Here is an 18,834-nt window from a genome sequence, read left to right as displayed (position 1 = left end):
AGCGGCTGGGCCCGTGAGCCATGGCCGCTGAGCCTGCGCGTCCGGAGCCTGTGCTCCGCAACGGGAGATGCCACAACAGTGAGAGGCCCGCGTACCGCAAAAAAAAAAAAAAAAAAAAAAATGGATTCCACTAATTTAAGAAAAATTTGAAAACCACTGATTTGTGGTTTAATTAGAATTTGAGCAGAAAATCCACTGAAGACAAGTGGATGATCAGATGGGATAGGAAAGAAAAAAGTAAATGACACATTGTCTGGGGCCTACAGATAACACTGAATTATTGACCCAAAAGCTCTGTGTAGTTGTCATAACAACAAACTGTTTGTGTGTGTGTGTCTGTGTGTGTGATCACTACAAGAAACCACGGAAAATCAGCCCAACAAATGGGATTTGGATTCAGACAAGACTGCCTTTTACCAGTGATGGCACCTTGGGCCACTTATTTAATGATTCTCCCTTTTCTAGTTTTCAAAGAGGGCCAGTAATCCAGTAATACTGGATAGGGGTATTGTAGGAAGAGATGATGTCACAGTTGTGAGCAGATGTTCACAAAAATAGTCGCTTTGCCTTTTTCATCTCAGTTCTCAACTAAATAATAATCAAAGACCAATTTCTCCTGATTGGTTGTTAACAAATCAAGTTTCCAGGCTTCTGTGTATTCAATACCTTAAAGAAAAAAGAACACCAGTATTTTAAGCCTCAACTCAGTCATTGTGAAACCATGAGTTCATGAGTAAAGAAGATGTGCATGGAGAAGGCAGGCAGAATTTCTAATGGGTTGCTTCAAGTCTCACCCCAGGTTGTCAGGTGATATGAGTGTGCTGGGCTTCATCTCCCAGAGGGAAGAGCTGTGCACAGACTCAATTCCTACAGGACCATAGCCCCCAAGCTCTCCACGTGATGTGCTGGGAGTCTGGCATTTCTCAGCACTGCACCAAATCATTGGTGTCCAAGCTCAGACCGCTTAATATCCAAGTCCAAATGTTCATGGCAACCACTCAGTGTTGCTACCATGCCTGATGCATGAAAAAGAAGAGTCTAGGTCCCTTGGCTGGAGCTCAGCCCCACACCATATCCAGCTATCCCTCAGCCCAAGGACGACTCTCCAAAAGGTGTTGGGGGAATGGGGGCCAAGATACTTGTTGGCCTTTTGCCCAGAGTCCATACTGGACCCGGTAACCTTCACTGGTGTTTTTCCTGGGAACTTTGCTCAAAAACCACAGCTGTGACAATAATGCTAAAAACTTCCCTGTCTTCAAAGAGCTTCCAATTTAAAAAAGAGATGTAACAAATATCTTCTCATAGGAAAATGTGTAGGGTGTGTGGAAATTGTTCAATCAACACTAGGACTGTATTAATTGAATAAAATGTAGCTGGTGGTGTGTTAGAGGCTTAAATATATTTAAATGCCCCAACTGACATCCTTTTGATTGGAATTGGTGAAATTTGAGTAAAATATTTTTATTTTGTGCTTAATTTGTTTGTGTTACTTAGTTTAAAACTACTTGATAGTCAAATGAAAACACCGATCATATTTTAGGGAGATATGTTTAATCTAATTGGTAACACTGCTTTAAATGCTTTAGCAAAAATTTATATGTATATAAATAATTTAATATAATAATAATTTATATGTATATAAATAATTTAATATAAATTATTCTTGTTGTAGCCATTAAACACAGCAGTCCCAAAGGACACCAACATGTCAGAGTCTATGAATTTAAAATAAATAGAACTTCATAATAGCATATAATTCAGAGACTTTTAAAAAATGAAAACATGCCTTTCTCCAGTGAGTTTAAAATTTTCCCCAATTCTGATTCTTCATGAAGATACATTCCTTTGGATAAGTCATTTAGTGGAGAAAATGATGGCACCTTAGCAATTTTAATGATGTTATCAGTGCAGTTTTATTTTATTTATTATAATTAATAATATTTAAGGTAATTTTATTCTTTTAAATGTTACATATATTTATTTATATCATTATTGTCTTTAGGTAGCTTGAAGTCTTCCAACAAGTGAATAGCTACCTAGTTCCAGACAAATTCAGATAATTTCCAGACAAAGTGAAGACGAAGTTACTGTCCCTGACTTCATAGAGCTTTCAGTCCACCAGGGGAGACAAAGGTCAAACAACTGCTCATTCACTTAGAATGTGATAAACGGAATGTGATCATCTTCAGTGTATGGGCTGAAGCTAATAGTTCATTCATTCATTCAACAAAAATTAAATGAGTGCCCACTGGGTGCAGGGCATGCTAGTGACAGAGTGGATAAGAAGATGAGGTCCCTGCTGGAGCTTACAGCCTACGGGTGGGTGGGGCAGAAACAATAAACAAGAAAACAAGGTAATCACCGACTGTCATTGGTGCTCTGAAGGAAATAAACTATGCCAGAATAAAAAACCAACCAACGAACCAACAGAATGAACAGGGAGTTTTAATCTATCTGGGGGTGACTATGGGAGAAATGCTCACCTATAATGATGGTTTACAGGCTGAGACCTAAGAGATGGGTGGAAGAAATACACTAGGAGAAAGGGAGGATCATTCCATACAGAATAGAAATCTCAGAAGGAGAGGAGAGGAGGCAGGAACAGAGGTAAGAAGTAGGCAGGGACCATGTCATGAGAGGGAAAGGGAAATAAAAATTAAAACACATAGAGCTTCCCTGGTGGCGCAGTGGTTGAGAGTCCGCCTACCGATGCAGGGGACACGGGTTCGTGCCCCGGTCCAGGAAGATCCCACATGCCGCTGAGCCTGCGCGTCCGGAGCCTGTGCTCCGCAACGGGAGAGGCCACAACAGTGAGAGGCCCGCGTACCGCAAAAAAAAAAGAAAAAAATTAAAACACATAATCACTTATCGGCAGAGGGCAACTACAGAGGTCAGTTTTAAACAGAGTGTGATGTAGGATACAGATGTTCAGTAAAGAAAGTAAAAGGAATTCTTGGCAGGGGAATGGCTTGAGTAATAGCAGGTCAGGGGGGAATCTTCAGAAGTTAGAACATGGGGAGCACAGGAAAACTGCAGATTGCCTGGGACCAGATGGTGGCAGGGTTTACATTCACATGGAGGAATTTGAATGCTATCCCCACAGCAATGGGGACCCACAGTTGATCAGATGGAGTTGAGAGAGGCTGCTCTATCAATTTAGGCTGGAGACTGAAAGAAGAGTTAGTAAATGGTAGCAGTCACCATCCAGAGTGGAAATGATGAGGGCTTATACTGGAGCACTGGAGATAAATGGCCAAAAATAGATTTGAGAGCAATTAAAAAAAATTTCTTTTATTGAAGTATAGTCGATTTACAATGTTGTGTTAATTTCTACAGTACAGCAAAGTGATTCAGTTATACATACATATATATATATTATTTTTCATATTCTTTTCCATTGTGGTTTATCACAGAATATAGTTCCCTGTGCTATACAGTAGGACCTTGTTGTTTATCCATCCTATATTTACTAGTTTGCCTCTGCTAATCCCAAACTCCCAATCCATCCCTCCCCGATGCCCCCTCCCCCTTGGCAACCACAAGTCTGTTCTATTTGAGAGCAATTTGAATGCATAGAGCTGCCAAAAATTTTGACAGCTTGTATTTAAAGGAAGGGTGAAAGTGTTTTAGGTTTGTTTTGTGTTGTTTTGTTTTCTGGGAAACATTACCCTACCAAAATAAGGCTTTTTTAAAAGTTAGCCTCTCTGGCTTCCTAAAGGGCCAATTTGGAGAATTAGAGCCAGTTGGTTCTCATTTGCTGTGACACAATTCATCCTTTGGGTGTTTGCATCCTTTGGATCAGAATGTTGGGAAAACATCCTGGAAATGGCTGAAGCCAAGTTGCTGAGGCTGTTGTGGGTAATTGACTTGGCTTTTGTGTCGTGGACAACTGAGCATGGAAATCTCAACCTAGACGGTGGTCAACTAAAAGCAGCAATAGTTGTTAGGAGCTTCTGGTATCGTGGACCCTTGTGATCACAGACAGGGAAAAAAAAACCCACAACAACTCGACAACCTACGTATTCCTCTCTGACTAGCAATGGGCCTCACAAGCAGCCATATCTTGGGATTCTAATCTGTGCTATTTCCTGGTAACATATACTGAATTTTGCAATCCAAACTTAAAAGTATATCTACATTAACATCTCTCTGTTTGCTGCCAAATATTCTCGACATTTTTCGTCATCTAATGTAATACTGTACTTGCCTAGTTTTTATTTTTTTCTGAGATGAAAACTGCCATTTCCATGCTCACCGAAAAGCTGCCATTACATACCTATCATGAGAATATACTGCATTTGGCATTTTTCTTTAACTAAAATTGGAAAATTATCTCTCAGAATGTGCAGATAAACTGAAAGAGACAATTCATCTGGGAAAGGTGCTATTTAAAACAGCAGAGGAAATACATTCTTGTTATCAGTTCATGAGACCAATTCTAGTGTTACATTCAAAATCAGTGGCAGTATCATACAGTATATGTGTCAGTCCTGATCTCCCAATTCCTCCCACCCTGCCTCCCTCCCGCCTTGGTATCCACACGTTTGTTCTCTACATCTGTCTCTTTCTGCTTTGCAAATAAGATCATCGATAACCATTTTTCTAGATTCCACATATATGCGTTAATATACAATATTTGTTTTTCTCTTTCTGACTTCACTCTGTATGACACTCTCTAGGTCCATCCATGTCTCTACAAATGACCCAGTTCCGTTCCTTCTTATGGCTGAGTAATATTCCATTGCATGTAACTAATGAGAACATACTGTATAGCACAGGGAACTCTACTTAGTGCACTGTGGTGACCTAAATGGGAAGGAAATCCAAAAAAGAGGGGATATATGTATATGTATAACTGATTCATTTTGCTGTACAGTAGAAACTAACACAACATTGTAAAGCAACTATATTCCAATAACAATTAATTTAAAAAACAAACAAAAACAAAATCAGTGGCAGTGCCAGTGAGAAGAGAAATAAAGAATGAAAGAGTAAGGCAAGATGTGAAAGAAAAGGAATGCAAGAGGGATCCTGTAGGAATAACGGGGAGAACATTTGGGGGAAAAAAGTGTGATGAGGGGGGACTTATATGGTTATGGTAATTATTTGTTTGGATGTAAGTTACTAGAGTGTAAATCTTTGGTGGAGAAAGGCTAGGTCTCTTTCATCTTTCAGTTCCATTAGCACCACTCACAATTCACCGGCTCTGAATAAATAATAAATGAATGAATTAATAATGATTTCAGAAACAAATAAATGAAACAGACACAGAATACCAGTACTATAAGACGCTTGACTTGAAATAAAAAATTACAGAAGCTGGCTTAGCTCTGGGGCAAATCCAAAGTAAGGTGAATTGAACTCAGAATTTCCCTTCTGTGTCTGCTCCTTTGAGATGCCTAAATGTGGAGATGGTCCAGTTGAGAATCTACATGTTGCTGAATTGCAAATAACTTGTACAAAGACCAACACATTTTCTACTTTGGCCTACTTTTGAAATCTGCACTCCTCAAAAAAAAAAAAAAAAGATTAAAAAGTTGCTAGAAAAAAAAAAAAGTTGCTAGAAAAATGAGCTAATCCTAGAGTTGCACTAGGAGGTAAGAGGCGTGTTAAGGTTCAGACAAAGTCACTGAGGGAGTCCATGTGTTTCCTGCAGAGAACTGAACCAGGAGGAGGCACGCAGAGGGTCAGCACTTGTATAATCAAGGCCAGAAGCAGAGGTCATTGGATTCTGTTATGCTTTCCCAAGTCACACCTTAAGCATCTGTACTCTCAAATGATAATATTAAGAATGAAGTTACATTGAGGGCTTATTGCAGGCCACATGCTCTCAGCTTGGCACGCGTATCACAATCATATGAAAAAAGTGGTGTTGTTATCCCGCTCTATCGTCAACAGAAGCTACAGAGGTTGACAACTTACCCAAGGGCACGCAGTTGGTAAAGGCTGATGTAGAGTTTGTATCCTTTTGGTCTGATTCCAGAGCCTGTGTAAGGTGACTCACTGCATGTGGTCTCAGATCCCAACAGTGAGCTTAGATCTCAGATAGCCTTGGGGAGAATTTTTGATCATTTCAATATCATTCCTTTAAACCAGTTCTTCTCACATGTTGTGCATATGAATTATTTGGGGATGTTTAAATGTAGATTTTGTTCAGTGGGTCAAGAGCTGGGCCCAAGAATCTGCATCCTCACAGGCTCCCTGGTGATGCGGGTGCTTCTGACACAGGCCCACACTTTGAGAAAGTAGCAAGGCTCTAAAGGACAGTCAATTCTATTAAATTGAGCTGCAGTCCAGCAGGTCACATCCACATCTGCTTGCTTTGATTGCCTGGACACTTCCAGCTGCTGTGTATTACCTTTCGGGGGTCTGCTCACTTAATTAATAAACTGCATAAGCTGTTTCATCAAGTTGCCCGCAGTGGGTGGAATTACAGAAAAGAATCTTTATCTCTCCCTGATCTCTTTCATGCTCTGGAGCAGGCTGTGAAAGAGGTAATTTATGCCAGCGGTTACAGATTACACGTTTGTTTAGCAAACTGAGTGCAATAATAAGACCCCACAGGAGGTGAAACTGGTTCCCAAGTCTGTGAAATGCTGAAAATCTCTGCCCAAATGTAGCAATTATGCAGGTTTCAGTGGCCTCCTTATGCATCCCCAGGTAGAAAGGTAATCAATCCTCATATTAAATGTGAATCTGGCCAGTGACCTATTGGTGTCCTCATCAAAGGCTTTCTAGTTCTTATAGATTTTATTTCTGGGCACACAGGGAAAAAGCTGACCTGTGTAATTAATTCAGTCAACTACACATGTTGGGGAGGCTGCAGCAGCCCTGATTACCTCCTTGTCCTGTGTGGGACTCAGGATGAAAGAGACTGTCTTCTCCTTGGCTGTTTCGGCCGCTGCGGCTCTAAATTCCTTCTCTGGTAATCCCTAACAGCATTTATTTTGTACTGATGGTGGGGCAGGGAGGTGGGTGAAACTATGAGAGTGTTAGCTGCTTCCTTGGACATTTTGTCTGTATCTCTCCAGGCAAAGCTGTCTCGGGGTGACACCACTGGACAGATAGTGCCTGTAATTCCTTTACTCTCAAAATAAGCAGGACAGAACAATAACAGAGCCTATCTCTAGATTGGAGACAAGAAATGGGGCACTTTTGGCTTCTCTGTTAGCCTTGTAAAATTTGGGACAGTTACCTTTATGAGGAATACAAAGTTAGATACAGACCTTTTTTTTTTTTTGGCGGTATGTGGGCCTCTCCCTGCTGTGGCCTCTCCTGCCGCGGCCACGGCCCATGGGCCCAGCCGCTCCGCGGCACGTGGGATCCTCCCGGACCGGGGCACGAACCCGTGTCCCCTGCATCGGCAGGCGGACTCTCAACCAGGGAAGCCCAGATGCAGACCTTTTGATGGACCTGTGCAAGGGAGGGACTCTGAAGCTTAAATGTAATCAGCTTTCGGGTCAGTTCACCTCTGCCTGTACTCTTCCTCTTTGATTTATCTTTGGTTTCAAGGCCTTGTTTTTTCATTACCCTTCTGCCGCTTACTGTGTCACCTGAGTATACTTTCTTTGCTTGTCTTGTCACTTCATGATTCCTCATCTCTCCTGGTGACTCTTCAGGCCATCAGCATCTGTATTACCCAGAATGACTTTCTGAGGTTTTCAGTGGCTCCAGGGACATTAAAAAAACTGAATTGTTTCAGGCTTTGTTACCTCTTTCATTCACTCAGTCTTCTGTAAGTTTTTGTTTTTGCTTTCATTTTTCCCCCCACTTCCCTCCACAAGCCTAGAAATCAAGGGAAATTTTTATTTACTTCTAAAAATGGATTTAGTGGAGCAATATTTAATTTGGTAGCTTCATTTTTTTCCACATTTCATCTTGGATCCAGCCAGGCGTGTCCTGCCATCTTCTGCATTTTTTTTTTTTTTTTCCAATTAACCCATTGTGTGATCAACAGTATGGAAAGGTACCCCAAGCACTTTATGTGTAATATCTCATTTTTTTTTTTAATATCAGATTCAAAGAACTGTTACTGATCCTGATTTCCTTATACATGTTCCCTTGTGGACCTGAATGAGAGTTTCTTGGTGTATTTCCAGGAATGGAATTGTGTCCTAGAGTTTTGAGAATCCTCAGTTCCGTACTAACAGTGCCAGATTCTTCTCCCCCTGGGATTGCTCTCTGTACATCCCTGCTTAACCAGTACGTGCTTCACCTACACCCTACTCACATGACTGACCTTCCTACTTTCTTGCCCCTGTCCCATCTAGTGATTGTTCTAATCTTAAATCAGAACATCACCAGGATAGCTTATCAAAGGGGCAGTGAGGGGCATGCCCCTCTGCTGGTTTCCTTGGTAACCAGTGAGCCAACCAGATGTCAATTTCCTCTATAACTGGTAACCTTCCTCTCCCCCGGTAATGAAGACTACTGCCATGTCCTGCCATACACGGTGGGGATTCGCTCTAGGACCTTGCTTTAGACACTTAAGATCACCCAACCATTAAACCATTGATATCTCTGTTGCTGACTCTTCCGTCTTGAAGCTGGCCAGGCATGGGACTTGCAGGCCTGTGGGGTGCAGCCCAACATGGTGCCTGTTTATATTCCCACTAGGAGTGTAAGAGGTATTGCATTTCCTTACATCCCTGATAGTATTTAATATCATTTCAGTTGTCTAATTTTTGTCAGTCTGTAAGGGTATACATTGGTGTGTCTCTTTTTGTATGTTATTCTACTGCTTCTACTTTTCAATCATTTTTAACTTCTTGTTGAAATATAATAAACATAAGAAAAAGATAAGTATCCTAAGTGTACAGGTAAATAAATTTTTAGAACAGAACACACTCGTGTAACTAACCTGGAACAACAAAGTCTCAGTTTTGCTTTAATCCACATTTCTCTGATTACTACTAACATTGAATTTCCTTATACTTGTTAGCCATTTGGAGTCTTCTTATTTCATATCCCTAGTCCATTTTCTGTCGAATTCCTTCTTTTCCTTTTTCTGCTCTGCAAGGTGTTCTTTTACATTCCAGAAATTAGTTACTTCTTTTACATGTTACAAATGTCTCCTGCTGGTCTGCCTTGTATCTTTAGGTATTTTTAATGTGTAAGGGCTGTAGCAGATGGGGAATGGGAGACATTTGTGTTTCAAAAACTAGTGTGCACCCATAAAAAGTCAGGTCCTCTCCCGTTGCGGAGCAAAGGCTCCGGACGCGCAGCCTCAGCGGCCATGGCTCACGGGCCCAGCCGCCCCGCTGCACGCGGGACCCTCCCGGACCGGGGCACGAACCCGTGTCCCCTGCATCGGCAGGCCGACTCTCAACCACTGCGCCACCAGGGAAACCCCAAGGGGGGGGGGGCTGATCTTTAAAGCAGAAAACTTTTCCACCCCATCATAATACAAATAGTGCAGACTCCAAGCAGCAGAAAAATTATATAGGGACTTATTTGGTCATAAAGTTAAAAAAAAAAAGACCATCTTTATGAACTTTTCCAGAAAAGCTATAGAGAAAAAAATTGACATAATCTTCAGCTGATCCAATGTAACACCTGTTGCTGTTCCTTTTCATGAAATAAAGTCTTCTACTTGGCAAATGTAATTGCTTTACTTTAATCGTATTGCTCTTCTATCTCTTCACTCAAGGGTCTCTGACTGACAGCTTCATGGCCACTAAATGGGTTTTCTTAGCATTAGACCCAAGTGAGTCCACTAAATTAATTGAAAGGGCTGTAGATTTTAGACCACTTGTTCCTCAGCTGTCTTAAGCTATGAGTATGTCAGATAGTCTACTGGGTTTAAGATACCTTCTTTCTTGAAACCAAACTATCAATCAAATTTGTAGAGTATAGGAGGAAAATGCAGCATTTAATTGGAAACTGAGCAAGGACAGACCTGTTGGATTCCAGAGCAACTTTGGCACTGATTCTTACAGTAAGTCACCATCCAATGGAAAGCAGTATGTATGTCCAATAAACAGTGTCAACAGCCGAAAATTACTAGATGAGCTCTGAAGGGAGAGCTACCTTCCCCAGGCTCAAGCAGCGTCTGAAGAGTACATGAGCATCTTTCATTCACATATGGAAGGCTGCTAGGTGTAAATGCAGACAGCACCAGGGAGCTAGCAGATGCTGGAATTGCTAGGGAGTAAACACCGTTTCTGTTCTAAGGTCTCTGGAGTTCCTTGGGCTGGGCTTCCATTCCTCCCAGGCACACCCATAGAGATTGGCACACCTGCCTTCAAAAGTGCCAGCAACACAGAGCACCAAAATGTGAAGGGAACTGAGACAATTCGATTTATTTCCAGAAGTAGTGTATTTAAATATTTTTATGAATGACCTGTCTGTGCTCATTATTCACATTCTCAAGTCTTTAAAAAATTTTTTTATTTTATATTGGAGTATAGTTGATTTAACAATGTGTTAGTTTCAGGTGTACAGCAAAGTGATTCACTTATACATATATATGTATCTATTGTTCAGATTCTTTTTCCATTTAGGTTATTACAGAATATTGAGCAGAGTACCCTGTGCTATACAGTAGGTTCTTGTTGGTTATCTATTTTAAATATAGTAGTGTGTATATTATATTTTCAAGTCTTGAAAAAAACTAAACATTTTATTTTGAGTTGGATAATTCCTGTATCTATAATTTTTAGGCTCTCATTGTGATGTCTGTTGTTTCTGATGACTATCTTATGTGCCTTGTTTGTATTTTGTATTCCCCCCGCCCCATGAGCTGCTACTATATGCATGAGGAGTTTTTGAGGCCTGGAGTAATGTGGGTTTTTCAACAGAGAACTTTCATCTGCTTCTATAAGGTGCCTTGAGGGTCTACTCATCAAAAATGACTATAAATTAAATACCTGTTTTAATTACTTTTGGTTTACTCAGGGAGTTCATTTGAGTTTCCTCTTCTCTAAAGTACCTGCTTAAGTTATTTATCCATTTTTGTATTGGATTTCTTGTGTCTTTCACATGGAGATTCAACTATTTTAGATAAGAATACTATTTTTTGTTGAATATGGCACAACTACTTTTTCTCAGTATGTGATGTGTCTTCATTTCCTTTACAGTAGTTTTTCAGACATGGAGGTTATTCATTTTAATAGTCAAATTTGAGTATTTCTCTGTTTTGTTTAAGGACTGCTTCTTTACTGTTATGTGATAAGTATAATTCATATTTTAAAAAATGTTTTATAGTTTTGCCCTGCACATTTAAGCAGTTTATTCACAAAGATTTTTGTAAAATGTAGGACTTGCAATTCTATTTTCCCCACATATATAACTAATATATATAGCACTATTCATTGAGTAATCCATCCTTTCCCCAATTATCTGCAATACCAGAGTTGACAAGTGCTGTTTCTATATTGTCATCAGTTTGTTCCTGGAATTTTACTCTGTTCCATTGGTCTATTTGTTTGTCACTAAGTCAAAATCATGCTGTTTTTATCAATAGCCTTTAAAACTACTCTAACTTGTTAATAAATCTTTGTCCTGTTCCCTACCTGGTCATTTTCCTTCAGTATTGTGATTTTTTTGGACTTCAGCTTTCCCAGAAATTTTAGACTCAAATTGTCAAGTTCTGTTAGTCATCTCTTGACTTTTCTATTGAACTAGATGAAATTTTAGTTGATTGTGAGAACACTGACATCTCTACTTCATCTTCCAATCTGTGAGCATAGTATGTTTCTCCTTTTATTTAGATCTACTTTACTGTTTTTCAAAAACATATAATTTTATCTCACAAAGCACTCTGCATCTTGTGTTTTATGCATAGATATCTTCATATCTTGCCTGATAGTTGAAACATGTTTCGTTTCTGATAATTAAAATACAACCTCCTTTGCTTCTCACTTGTCAACTTGTGGATAGCTTTGATTTCATTATACCTGATTAAAGGTTCGTGGGATTTTAGTCTCTAATGCTTTGATGCATTTTTTTCCCCAAAGAGTCAGGCATTTTTCTACAAAATAGTTTAACAATTAGGCATACCGCTATAGTAATGTACATAACCAAGGAATAAAAAGGTGGTTGTTTGAACATTAGCATAGCAGGGTCCTATAGTATAACTAACTTGAACACCCCTCCTTCAATGATGTTAAAACATCAGTCATTATAGGACAACCTCTAGTTAAAAAATTAGGAGGGGAGAGGGATAAATGGGGAGATTGGGATTGACATAAACACACTACTATTTATAAAGTAGATAAATAATAAGGACCTACTATATAGCACAGGGAACTATACTCAATACTTTGTAATGACCTATATGGGAAAAGAATCTGAAAAAGAATGGATATATGTATATGTATAACTGATTCACTTTGCTGTACAGCAGAAACGAACACAACATTGTAAATCAACTACAAATAGATCAACTATAAGTAAATCAACTCCAATAAAAATTAAAAAAAAATAATTAGGAGAAGCCTGGGTATGAGATTTTTAACTAAAAAAATTCTAAACTCAGAATGAAGCCAAATACCTAAAAGGCTAAGTAAGCATCATTCTATTTTAGGCTGCTGACTCCATCACATCCCCTATAGGTTACCTATGCAGTAACAGAGTCACGTTGTAGTGTTGCCTACTTTTCATTCAGTTGTGTGAAGTTGTTGCCTCCGGCCCCCAGGTTGCAGAACCAGGCCATCGTGCAGTTTCTTCTAGCAGTTTCCAAAATTCAGCATTCAGAAATTTAAAGGAGAGAATGCAGAGCTCTTGGTGTTGCGGCACACATTTCTTCATTCTTATTTTAAAACACAAAATAAAATTGAACAGTGCACCAGGTATTCTACAGTGTGCCTTTGCCTACTTTTCCATCATATTTTCCTTTCCTGTCTCTCGCCCTTGATCCTTCCATGTACCCAGGCATTCATGAATACTATTCTTCTGGCTCAGCGGTTTCTGTTTGTCTCCAAATTTGTCTCTTTGTTCTCAGCTGACTCTCTCTTCTCCCTCCTTCCTGAAATAGCTACATTTGATCTTATATTATTGAAATTTATGGCTAAAACATCTAAGTCCATTTGATGTTGTGGATCCTTCTCAGCAAGAGCTGAAAAATAAAACTTTAAATGGGGAGTGAAAATATGATTATGTATGATTTGCTTAAACTAAAGGTGTCTCCTCTAGGAATCCTGAGATGTACCACTTCTCTGAGACTGACTCTTGCTCAAAAATGAAGCTGAATTTATTTCTTCTAGCCCTGGTTTTTCCAATGCTAAGTTGAGTACTAGAGGGCTAATAATAACAGATCAAAAACCTAAAACCAATCTAAAAGTTTCTGCTGCAGCAATTCAAAGCCGAGGAAAAGTAGTACAAGGATGTTCAGCAAATATTCAGTCTCTTAGGGAATTAAAGGAAATATTATTTCCAAGGACAGCTTAACTTTAGGTTGAAAAATTTAAACCTATTTTAGTAGCTTCAGTTCATCTTAGAACATCAATTTTTCCCTTTCTATTTGTAGCATCAACATAGCTCAGCAACTTTGGGGGAAAAATCTAAACCAGAAGTATTTATTTTTTTTCTCTTTCTACTTTACAAATACAGTGTGAACTTAGACTGTGATTTTTGGAAGTCAGTTGTTCTGACTCAATTTTATACGAATGGTCCCTCTTTTAATGTTGTATTTCTGTCCTTATTTTCAACAAGTATTTACTGAGTGCCTCTTCTGTATCAGACACTTTTGTAGGGGCCAGCATAGAGAAAAAAATTCAGACATATTGTCCTACTCTTAAGAGGATGCAGTCTAATAGAGGAAGAACCAATCAACTTTTGGCCCTTATGTATTCAGAATTTGGTTTGTGAGGGGAAAATCGTTTCTTGGCATTATAAAAAAATAACCAACTTATGAGACAGTAAACTCAGCATGCGTCTAAAATTATTTTAAATGTTCTTCAGTAAATAAACCTAGCTAGCCACAAGTCTTGGTTCTGAAGATACAGTGGAGATTCAGTCATGGTCCCAGAGTCAACTGGAAAGGTGAATATCTGAACAGACTATTGTAATACCGTTTAATGAAGGGAATCCTCGCCAGCTGAGGATGGACCAAACAGGATTTCACAGAGTAGGTATCATTTGAACAGAAAGAATGAAATTGTATAGTGAGTTCAGTAAAGGCAAGATTTTCCATGTGAACATTTCATGGGGAAGGGAAGGAGGGAGGCTGGTAAGACCACAGGGGCCAGCCCCAGATTTTCTGAGGAATTACATTAGATTCTACCGAATGACAGAAAGTGAATGTCTAGAGTAAGGATTTTTATAAGAGTATGTTTCTCTCCATAGATAAATATTTCAAACAGCACTTGACTCACAGAAATAGACCAGAACATTGTCTCCAGTGAAGGAGAAACTGACTTCTAAATCGCTTTTAATGTCAAATAACGTTTTGTAGCTGTCTGCTGGTGTGCATGAACTGTCAACTCTCATTCATGTTTCCCTGCTCCTTGGGGTCTCTCTGTTTAGATACTGTGATCCTACAACCAGTAGGTTACTCCCGAGGAGGATGAAGATCGTGTGCCAACTGGAGACTGTATGAGTCCCTTTGCTGTCACCTTCCTGTTCATTTTAGTTAAATAAATAAAGCTTCCTAGTCTAAGGAAGAAAGCTCTGAACACTCCAAGTCTCCCGAGAGACTAAAAATGGCACTGAAATTGCTTTTGTGTGGAGATAATAAATATAACTGCCAGGAGCTTGCCTGGTGAGCTATGCAGGGACTCAGCTGTCCCTGACACCACCCTTTATAAATTACCTGGAAAAGGAAATGAGAGAGGGAGAGAGAGAGACAAGAAAGGCTAAGGAATCAGAAAGTAAGGAGCAAAAACAGAGAGGCTTAGAAGATACTTTGCAAAGTTACACCTGGGGGAAGAGTCACACAGATTTAGTACAGAAGAATTGACAAGATGAAACAGAACTAATTCATAGCAAACCTCTTAGAGCCTAAGTTCACTTTTTTTTCCCACTGAATATCAGCATGGTTTTGCACAATATTCAAGAATGACAAGCATCAGTGTATTTATCAAGCAAAAACCCAGCATTTCAAAATAATCATTCAATACAAGTTATCTGCTTATATAACAGACACCGTAGATGAACAAGGCAAGTCCTGTACTTCAGTAGGCTTATAGCTGAAGAGAAAGTAAGAAAGACACTCACTCATCCATTCACGTAACATTTATTACACTTAGAGACTCTTTTTAAGAAGGGAGGATGTATTAAGGAATATAAAAACGATAGGTTTTCTGTCTATAAGGGATTACATTCTAAGAACAAAGAAAGAGAAAAGATAAACATATAACCAAGAAAACCTGCATAATGTGGTTGCAGATAGTGGCAAATGCTAGCAGAGATTAAAAAACAGAATGAGTGGGTAGATACACTGGAGGCTACTTGAGACCAAGTGGTCAGGAAAGTTCCTCTGAGAAGACAATTGGGTTTTGACTTGAAAGATTGGAAAGAATCACGTCTACAAAAGAGTGTCTAAGGAAGTCAGAGTTGCTAGTATCTGAAGAGTAAACTAGCTTCACATGTTTGCAGAACAGAGCGAGGCTATGGAAGTTAGAGTTTAGAGAATAAAGACAGTTTCATGAGAATTTCAGGGAAGTGGCCAGAGATTTGTTCATGTAGAGTATGGGTATCTGTTGAGAATTTATTTTTTTCAAGCTCTATTGAGACATAATTGATATATAACATTGTGTAAATTTAAGTTGTATGATGTGATGATTTGATACCACAATATGGTTAATTAACACATCTTCACCTCTCATAATTATCTTCTTGTTGTTGTCGTTATGGTGAGAACATTAGAACTCTACTCTCATAGCAACTTTCAAATGTACGCTTTAACTGTAGTCACCAGGCTGTACCTTGCATCCCTGCAACTTACCTATCTTATAATTGAAAATTTCTACCCTTTGACTAACATTTCCCCTACCTCTGTTTCCCCTACCTCTCAGCCCCTGGCAGCCACTATTCTACTCTGGGTTTGATGTTTTTATATTCCACACAGAATTCAGTGCGATTGAAAACAGGAAAACAGTAGAGAAAATTAATAAAACAAAAAACCGTCTCTTCAAAAACAATAAAATCGAGAAACCTCTAGCACGACTGAGAAAAAGAGCAAAAGACACAAATCACCGGTATCAGGAATAAAACAGGTGGCATAGCAACAGATCCTGAAGTTATCAAAAGATAATAATTGAATACTACAAACTATTTTATGCTCCTAAATTTTATGACTTAGAAGAAATGGACCAATTCTTTAAAAACTGCAAACTACCAAAAGTCAACCAAGTGAAATAGATATCCCACATTATTCTGTAACTATTAAAGAAATTGACTTTTCACTTAAAAATCTCCCCAAAACAAAATATCCAGGCCCAAGAGGGTGTGGAGAAAAGGGAACCCTCTTGCACTGTTGGATGTAAATTGATGCAGCCACTATGGAGAACAGTATGGAGGTTCCTTAAAAAACTAAAAATAGAGCTACCGTATGACCCAGCAATCCCACTACTGGGCATATACCCTGAGAAAACCATAATTCAAAAAGAGTCACGTAGCACACTGTTCATTGCAGCTCTATTTACAATAGCCAGGACATGGAAGCAACCTAAGTGTCCAATGATAGATGAATGGATAAAGAAGATGTGGCACATATATACAATGCAATATTACTCAGCCATAAAAAGGAACAAAACTGGGTCATTTGTAGAGATGTGGATGGACCAGAGTCTGTCATACAGAGTGAAATAAGTCAGAAAGAGAAAAACAAATATAGTATATTAACGCTTATATGTGGAATCTAGAAAAATGGTACAGATGAACCTATTTGCAGGGCAGAAATAGAGACGCAGACGTAGAGAACAGACATGTGGACATAGGGAGGGAAGAGGAGGGTGGAATGAATTGGGAGATTACGTTTGACATAAATACCCTATCACGTCTAAAACAGATAGCTAGTGGGAACTTGCTGTATAGCACAAGGAGCTCAGCTCGGTGCTCTGTGATGACCTAGATGGGTGGGATGGGGGTTGGGGGAGGGAGGTCCAAGAGGGAGGGCATATATGTATACATACAGCTGATTCACTTCATTGTATAGGAGAAACGAACACAACGTTGTAAAGCAATTTTACTCCAATAAAAAAAAAAAAAATCCAGGCCCAGACTGTTTCATTGGAGAATTTTACCAAACATTTAAAGATGAATTAACACTAATTCTACACAATTACTTCCAGAAAATGGAAGAGGATGGAGCACTTCCTAACTGGTTTTATGATACCAAACTTTTCCTGATATGAAAATCATAGACAGCATAAAAAAGTAAACTATAGATGAATATCTCTAATGACCTTAGATGTACAAATCCTCAAAAAAATTAGCAAATTATATCCAACAATATGTAAAAAACATATATCAGGACCAAGTAGGACTTAATGCCAGGTATGCAAGGCTGGCATTCCATTCAAAACTCATTTAGGGATTATGGATGGGGAAGCAGGAGACCTGTGGAGGTATAAAGCAGTAGCAAAGGAACCTCATGGTAATGGTACAGGTAGGGATCTTGTTTGCAACAGTGGTTATAGGAAACAATGCATGATAAAATTGTGTAGAGCTACACACACACACACACACACACACACACACACACACACGAGTGCATATATAACCGATGAACTTTGAGTAAGCTCTGTGTGTATTTTATCAGGAAATTATGATTAGAATAGGACAGGCAATGTATAAGGTAAGAGTAGCAAAGATTATTCAGAAATTAAAGTCGGGCTTCCCTGGTGGCACAGTGGTTGAGAGTCCGCCTGCCGATGCAGGGGACACGGGTTCGTGCCCCAGTCCGGGAAGATCCCACATGCCGCGGAGCGGCTGGGCCCGTGAGCCATGGCCGCTGAGCCTGAGCGTCTGGAGCCTGTGCTCCGCAACGGGAGAGGCCACAACAGTGAGAGGCCCGTTTACCGCAAAAAAAAAAAAAAAAAAAAAAAAAGAAATTAAAGTCACAAAGCTTCATATAAAGGAAGCACAGGAAATCGACCATGGTAAAGAAAAAGAAATCCACACCTAGACGCATAGTAGTGAGACTGTACGCAACTAAAGAAAAAGAGAAAATCTCAGCAGCTGTTAAAAAAAGTGATCATCTAAAGAGAAATAAGACAGCTGCTTTCTCAGTAGCAAAATGGAATGTAAAAGATGTCAGTGATATCACAGAAGTGCTGAAAGAAACCTAAAGTTGTTCAAAGAGGACAAAATAAAGAAATGTCAGAGAAACAGAAATGAGTTTTTACCCAAAGAAGTTCATGGAAGGGATTCCAGAATAAAGGAAAATAGTCATAAAGGTATTCTGCGATGCAAAAGGAATGGTGAGGCAAGGAATCCATGGGTAAATGTTAATAAGCACTGACAGTATAGAAGAATATTTTAAAAAAATATTTATTTATTTGGCTGTGCTGGGTCTTAGTTGAGGCATGCAGGATCTTTAGTTGTGGCACGTTAACTTTTAGTTGAGGCATGCAGGATCATTAGTTATGGCACACGAACTCTTAGTTGTGGCATGTGGGATCTAGTTCTTTGACCAGGGATCAAACCTGGGCCCCCTGCATTGGGAGTGCAGAGTCTTAGCCACTGGACCACCGGGAAAGTCCCTAGAAGAATATTTTTAATGTCTAATTTACAGGGTTACAAAAATACAGAACAAACACATTTTTAATATCTGATTCGTTGGTAACCAAAAATAACACAAAGTACAAAATGGAAGGCAATGTTTGGAGTTAAAACTGTCTAAGGCTCTTGTTTGTTTAAGAGGAATATAAATACACTGATTTGATTAAT

The sequence above is a fragment of the Neophocaena asiaeorientalis genome, unplaced genomic scaffold (assembly GCF_003031525.2).
Source record: "Neophocaena asiaeorientalis asiaeorientalis breed wild unplaced genomic scaffold, Neophocaena_asiaeorientalis_V1.1 scaffold943, whole genome shotgun sequence".
NCBI classification, from domain to species: Eukaryota; Metazoa; Chordata; class Mammalia; order Artiodactyla; family Phocoenidae; genus Neophocaena; species Neophocaena asiaeorientalis.
This window is presented reverse-complemented; position numbering follows the sequence as displayed.